Source organism: Lactuca virosa, chromosome 4 (genome assembly GCF_052849685.1).
Source record: "Lactuca virosa cultivar CGN04683 chromosome 4, Lactuca_virosa_CGN04683_v6, whole genome shotgun sequence".
NCBI classification, from domain to species: Eukaryota; Viridiplantae; Streptophyta; class Magnoliopsida; order Asterales; family Asteraceae; genus Lactuca; species Lactuca virosa.
The window spans coordinates 478,950,256-478,958,404 of record NC_136429.1 but is presented as its reverse complement, the minus strand read 5'-3'; positions in this window follow the sequence as shown (position 1 = coordinate 478,958,404).

The window sequence follows — 8,149 nt, the reverse complement described above, 5'->3', positions numbered from 1 at the left end:
CTCTCCTGGATCGGTATGAAATGGGCACTCTTGGTCAACCGATCCACGATGACCCAAATCGAATCCACTCCCCGTGTGGTCCTAGGAAACTTTGTGATGAAATCCATAGTAATATATTCCCATTTCCACATAGGGATATCCAACGGCTGCGTCTTATCGTGAGGCCTCTGGTGCTCGGACTTGACTTTCCTACAGGTCAGGCATCTCTCGACATACCAGGCTACATCCCGATTCATGCAGGGCCACCAATAATCAGGACGAAGAACTCTGTACATCTTCGTCGCCCCGGGGTGGATAGAAAACCTGGATTTGTGCGCCTCCTCCATCAATACCTGGTGCACACCTCCATGATATGGGACCCACACTCTACGGTGTAGAGTCAACAATCCACGATTGTCATAATCGAAGGAGGAAACCTTACCCACAATACGCTCACTCTTACGATGTTCCTCCTTCATAGCCTCCTGCTGGGCCTCTCGAATCCGCTCCAACAGCTGAGTCACCACGGTCATCCTCATGCAGATGTCTCTGATCGGCGCTGCCTTGCGGCTAAGCGCATCGGCCACGACATTGGCCTTACCCGGGTGGTAGAGGATCTCACAATCGTAATCCTTCACCACATCCAGCCATCGACGATGTCTCATGTCCAGATTCGGTTGATCCATAAGGTACCTCAGGCTCTTATGGTCCGTGTAAATGGTACAGCGGACCCCATAGAGGTAATGACGCCAAATCTTGAGGGCGAAAACCACCACCCCCAACTCCAAGTCATGCGTCGGATAGTTCGGCTCATGAGGCTTCAGCTGCCTCGAAGTGTAGGCGATAACATCCCCCCTCTGCATCAACACCGCACCAAAACCTAAGATGGACGCATCGCATTACACCACAAAATCATCCACGCCCTCAGGCAGGGCTAAGATTGGCGCATCGCACAATCTCTGTCTCAGCGTCTCAAATACGGCCTGCTGCTCAGGCCCCCAGCAAAATACAACGGCCTTCTTCGTCAGTCGGGTTAAGGGTACATCTATCTTGGAGAAATCCTGGATGAATCTCCGATAGTAGCCGGCTAATCCCAGGAAACTCCGAATTTCAGATGGAGACTTCGGAACCTCCCATCTCATCATGGCCTCCACCTGGGTCGGGTCAACCAATATCCTGTTCTGGTTGACAAGGTGCCCAAGAAATTGCACCTCGCGCAACCAGAACTCGCACATGGAGAATTTGGCATACAAGCTCTCCCTCCTCAGGGTATCTAACGCCTCTCGCAAGTGCTCCTCATGCTGCTCCTACTGTTGGATTAATGTCTAAGTCCATAACTATAATTGGTAAGACTTGACCCGACCCGGCATGGTCCATTTGGGTTGCATGGCATCATGCATTTGGATAGACTATAATGAGAGAAATAACACTTAAGGTTTGTTAATATATTATAAGTTATAATATATTAATAAGATTATTTAATTAGTATTGATCAAGAATTAATCTAGTATTAATTAAGTCATCAAAAGAAGACTAAGTAAATATATGGGTTGATTGTGTAAATCGTCCATACTTATATAGTGGGCTAATGCTCCATGGATTGTCAAGTTGGGCTAAAACCCATAAGATGCTCCATGGATGCTCCATGGTGTATTTGTAACCATGGATCATGGAAATGAAAGGCCATGACAATTAGGGTTTACATGGTGTAACCCTAACTATATAATGATCTTATTCTTGGAGAAAATCGGCGACTATGTGTGATAGAAAGGGCTAGCCGATTTGATGAAGTGTTCCAATTCTCTCAAGTTATTCCAAGTGTATTTGGTGTTGTGTGAACCATTTGAGGTGTCACACTTGGGGCACTAGGCACTCAAGCTTCATGAAGTCATTCTACATCAAAAGAGGTATGTAATTCTAACTTGATATATTCATATGAATCAATGTTATTATGCTAGTTAGGATGAATACCTTGGAAAGTTCATATTTGCATGTATAATAGAGAAAACATAGATCCAAGGTATTTAGGGTTGCATGTACACTTAGGAGTGTTAGAATGTTCAAAACCCAACAGTGGTATCAGAGCCTAGGCTTGTTTTCACTTATACTTGATGCAAACTTGTTTTTTCAAAGCTGAAACTGTCCAGACCATAAAACTCGACGAGTTCATCATTTTGGGCATGAACTCGACGAGTTCCTCAAGGAACTCGACGAGTTTTGGGTGCTGACAGCTTGCTGTTTGATGTTTTTGGCTAGAAATGGGCTAGGAACATTACCATAAGCTGTTTTTGAACCTATAAACCTGTTTTTGATGTGGTAATGTTCATTCTAATCCAATTTCAAAGATAATTGTTAATAGATTCATGTTTTGTATTAGTTTAATGGTTAGTCTAATTACATGAAAAAGTTTGATTAAATTATCTTGTTCTTATGAGTTGCTTAGATTAATAGAAAAATTATTAGAAATTGTTGTTTTCAATCCATTTTAATCTAAGAGATGATTCTAAAATGTGTTTGTGTAACTTGTCCTCAAGTTACATGAAAAGTCACATTAAAGTTTCTTAAAACTCATAAAAGTTGGCAAAGGTTACAAAATGAAGAGTCTTGTCTTCATTAAATGGTTTTATGACTTCATAACTTGTCCTCAAGTTATGGAGGTTCAAGAGTCACTTCATTAAGTAATAAAATGTGTAACCTTAATTAGTTCCATAAGTTACAAAAATAAAGAGAAGTTACATTCTTTTATTAGTTTAAAGTCTTCCATAACTTTTCCTCAAGTTATGGAACTTGAAGAGTTTTTTAATTAAAACTACTTTAAACACATAAGTTATGGAATTGAATAGTTTTGAATAGTTTCAAAACTTGCCCTCAAGTTTTGGAATTTGAAAAGTTTTCCCTTATGAATACTTTAATTCCAAGTTAAGCCCTTAGAATTTTAAAAGTTAAAATTCAATCCTTATATTTTATAATATTATAAGTTAATAATATATATATGTGTATAAGAGCAAGTCAGTCTTACCATTAGTAGGCCTCATTCACGAAGCCGGTCTATAAGGGGGGTATAAGGTTGTTGCCTATAAAATGGCAGCTTAATGGGTGTCCACTCTCACCCACCGCTTCTTTGACTGGTGGAGGGTCGTTAGCCGAACAGGTAGGACAAGGACTATAATTCTCCCTTCATTAAAAGTATTAATGATAAATACTAAGTAACTAAACACTTATTAATTCCCAATCTTAGTTACTTAGGAAAATGTGAATAAGGTGCTAATCCATGAAATTACACTTTGCACTTTGTTTAAACCGTTAGTGGAGCGTGTGTGGTTAACCGACACTCTAACCTGGGTTTAACAAGGTAGGCAAAGGGTAACTTAATATTTATCATAGTATCGGTGGAGCGTGTGTGGTTAACCGGCACATCGATTGAGGGGTAAATATTAAGGGTACCAAGTATATTTGCATGGTTATTCACACCTTGTTTTGTGATCCTCGGCATCCCAGTCACAAAACCTGAAGGGCACACTCGAGATTGAAACATGTCATTGAACAGTTCAATGAATCTCAAAAGATCTAGGAGTTTCAAAGCCAAGTAAAACCTAATTAAATTATTTCGTTTTCATGGTGGAAATTGGTGAATCGTCATTCACCTACCTTCAAATATTTTATAGCTTGGATTACGGCATCCCTCTTCCAAGTTATAAAATAGTTTGCTGGGTCCCAGCCTTAATATTTCATATTGGGTGTTATATTAAGGACATTAAATCAACTATCTTGAATATCTCCCAAAAGATGTCTAGCTCAGACATCTATGATCTTCCCAAATTTCTTGGAACTTCACTTCCTCCACCTCCTCCAATTATTCTCCCTAACCCACAAGTTCAAGGTCACTCAAGCCCTAATGGCAAGGCAAGCTCTAGGTGTGATCACATCTTAGAGATGAAGTCACATATTGACAAGCCGGGAGAGTTGGGTGTCAAAGTCTTGAGAAAGTTGGATGTTCAATCACTTTCTGAGTCACATAGTGAGTTCCTTTGGGACTACTATGAAATAGACTATGACATGACCCTTAATGATCTTATCTATTTGCTTGGTCAGCAATGATTTGAGGACTAGTAAAGCAAATTGATTAGGAGATCAACTTCCCAATGGACATTGCCAATGGTAACATTGGATATCTAGAAAAAACCTTCTCATCCCAAAGAAAGGGTTTGACCATAGTCAACTAGGTTGACCAAATGGTAAAGAGAAAGGCTAAGTCTGAGATAGTCCCATTACCAAAGAGTCCATATGTTTATCTTGCCAAAGGAAGGGGCATTGATTGCGAAGCTGCCTATTTACCTGAAAGATCATAAGGTTGATCAAGCCAAGAAGTTTGACTCTACTTTAGGTAAAGTCCACTATCTAACTCTGTTAAGTTTCTATTCTGAGATTCTCATTACATGATGTGACTGGGTCACATGTTGATGCTTTAAGAATCAAAGAAAAGTGAAGAAACTTAAAGGAAGTACATGCTGATTCTGATCACGAAGATGGATTTCGATCGCATGGTTTGGTGATCAGAATTTTTGAAGTTGTTACTTAGGAGTTATGATATATTGCTTAGGAATAGATAACAACAAGTTTTTCATATGCATTTGCACTGTAAGGATAAGTTTTTTCCGTAAAGTTTTGAAATAAAATAAAAGGTTTTAATTTTATATTTATTTTAAATATCCTTACAAGTGGCATTTGTGAAAAATGGTTGTTTATATGATTCCATTGATAGCAATATTTGGAAAAAAATGGACTTGATTCTTTCGTTTGTGGTAGTGTCATAATTTACCTAATAAGGAAAGATTCTCATTCCCAAGGCTTCAGTTGGATAGAAACTTGGAATCATGCAAGTTGAATAGTATGATGAATGAGAACTTTCAGCTTTGGAAAAAATTAAGACTAATTCCTTGTTCACATGTATATGTGAGTCAACTGAAGGACTAAGGGATCGAGTACCAATTCTTGTGCACTGACCAAGTCCACCACAAAAGCTCGGTAAGACTATTCGTCATGATTTACTAAAGTTTAGTAAATATGGTTATACTTATAAGTTTAAGTATAATTCTGAAGCATTGGAAAAGTCTCGATGTATGGCAGAACGAATGAGAAGAATCAAATTAGGCAGAAAGATAAAAGTTTCTCAAATCTGAAAAGATGGGAGAGTACTTTAGTATCATGTTTTGTGATCATCTTAATGATTAAAGAACCACATCACAATTGGTCTTCTAAGGACATCTTAGTGCATTCTTATGACTAAGAAGAGGAGTCATGAATTGTTGAAATGGTTAAATCGAGAAGATGAGTCATACTTCGTTTCAAAACAAGTCTTAGAGTCATACTCCAAGACTGTAAGTTGAGTGACATATCTTAAAGAAAGGTTCAAAACACTTGTCAAATGTAAGAGTAAAAGTTTACTACTCTTGTACATTAGAAATTGGTAAGTTGTGATGTTTTGGGTTAAACAAATACCAACTTAGGCCAAGTGTGTGAAGTGTTTGTCTTGATAAAGAAGCTGCACTATCTCTTGAATATTTGACAAGATAGTCTTATATGTCAAGAGGACAGTGGGAGTCTTAGAGATTCTGAAAGCTTCAAGGTCTAATCAAGAATAATAACCTGTAGTTTAAGACTAGCACACGAAGTGAGGTTTATAACCTATCGTGTTGACATAATTCTATTTCTGTGCCCATTCCAGTTAAAGTTGGCTTTTCATATGAGTTCTTAGAGTTCTTAATTGGTTGCATAACAACTTGGAAGCAATGGCAGGCCCTTGAGCTGCCAGGTGGCAAGAAATTCAGATTGAGTTCAGTCCATATGAGTTTGGATTTGTCATTAACCGTGTCTTGTGACTATGGTTTTGACGATTCACATGGATAAGAACACATACACCATAAAATCTAAGAGTCATAAGGTTTCTCTCTGATTCATGAAAATGATGGTGAAGAAACACTTCCACCAAGTAGATTTGAAGCAGATGGCAAAAGGTCTAAACAATTGAGACTATGATTACGGCATCCCTTTTCATAGTTCTGAAATTGTTTAGACACACATGCATGCTATCTAAGGAAAGTTGTATGATTTTGATAAAGTTTTATCAAAGCAATCTCATATCAGAAGTCTGAACTTTGGTAAGAAAGTCAATAAAGTATTGATTTCTAGAAGTCCAGCTGATTTCTGAGTACATGTCAAAGCTAGTGGGAGCATAAGTGTTATGCTAATAATCATCATGTTAGTGGGAGCATGATAATTATGATAAGTATTGCAAGTTAGCAATGTTAATTATAGAAAACAAAAGTTTCAATTCGTGAAGTTGCAGGGGTTGAAAAAGTTGTTTTGCTATAGTTAAGGGAGAGGATATACTTCATTTCAGTTCTAAAGGCTTAGATTGAGACCTTAATCATCTTTAGTCAAGAATATATATATGAATTTCATGTTGGATTGGTTCAACTTAAGGAAATTCCATATATTGCGTTCTCAAAATTCGATTATGATTACGGGATCCCTCTTCATAGTCAAATTTAGAGAACATGGCAAATAAAAATTTTTGTAGCAAAAGACTGGTCTAGAATCATGTCTTTATGTGAGACATCATGAATCGTGTCCCATTTGCTTTGGGTACAGGATCGATTGCATGTGCTATAGTATTTGTCTTTTCTAAATTTTCCAAATGCCTAGAGGCATTAAGAAGGGAAAAGGTCTAGAATTGGATATGACTAAAAGGATTAAGCAATTGTCGAGGACAATCTAAGGTTTACCAAATATTGGTTGCTCAGGGACAGTTGGAAGTATAGTGCTAATTTTGGAAGGACCATATTGACATATTCTGAAAAGAGGCATCTCTTGTTCAGAAGTGATAGTCAAAATGAGAATATGGAGTTGTCTCCATAGGTGGAAGTTATATGTGTAAGATTAGAAAACTTAATGCAAGAAGCATGTTCAAAGCAATGTACTTTGAATATGAGACTTCGTTTCCATGGAGTTGAACTCCATTGGAATACCTTATAATGACTGCTGACAAGTCTTTGTAACTTTGTACACTTTCATTACAAGAGGTCAGTGCATATAAGTTTAAAATCTAAACAAATTTTGATAAATGATAGGAATTTGGAATTCTTACATTTTTTGATAAGGATTTGGGAGTGTGAAAAGAGAATCATTGAAAGTATGTTCACTCGATCTAGTTCACAAAGTACGGATCATAGACAAACATAGAGTGCATACTTGGTGTATGGCAAAGCTATTGTTTAAGAAAAACATAGTGTACATGCTTGGAGCATGGGACAACTAGTGTTTTTAATTCAAGTATAAAGTTGATAAAACCGAAACAATGAATAATGAGTAATCAGTATGGTGATAAATAAAAGTGTTTATTTATATTCATAGGGTTTGATACCATATTTGATTCATTTATTCTTGTGTTTCTCTTTGCATGTTTTGACTTCCAGAATAACTAAGTCGCTCTTCCTGAATGATTAAGTTATTCAAACCATCCACAGTCGGTCAATTGTTGGAAGTATATATGAATCAAGACTGTCATGAGTTGGCTTGTAGAGGTCCAAGTTGGTGGACAAAGTGGTGCTACAACACTCATGTGTGCTCATAAGTTCTGAGTATTGGATTCAACCCACGCTCATTTGAATCACTTCATGGATTTTATCACGAGTGATCATGAGACGATAATATCTTATATTCTTCAAACCTAGAGATATGAGTTGTTACTATGAGTTGGTTATACATTGATTGCACGAAAACGCATTGGTAACTCGATGTTATAAAACGTGCCTTTGTGTATGATTCAACAAGTAGTAGAACAAGCCATATGAGTCGAAGTTTATCCATTCCTTTTATCTTAGGGATAAAAGCGATATCTGTGGGCCCCTCGATGATTTAGCGATGACACATGTGAGTGCTTGGCCAAGCCAGGACTGATTTGATTTGTTCAATCAGTCAGTCATCATAAATCGAAAATCGGGAAACAACAAATGGACAGAGAGAATGATTTATAATCCATGTCTCAGTCCATATGATATCTAGAATGGAGGAATATATGATCACTTATCTAATGGACCAGTCATTGACAGAGGTCAGAGATCATCAGCAAGGTCATAGTTCGACGGAAGCTTTTGAGAGCTACGATTGC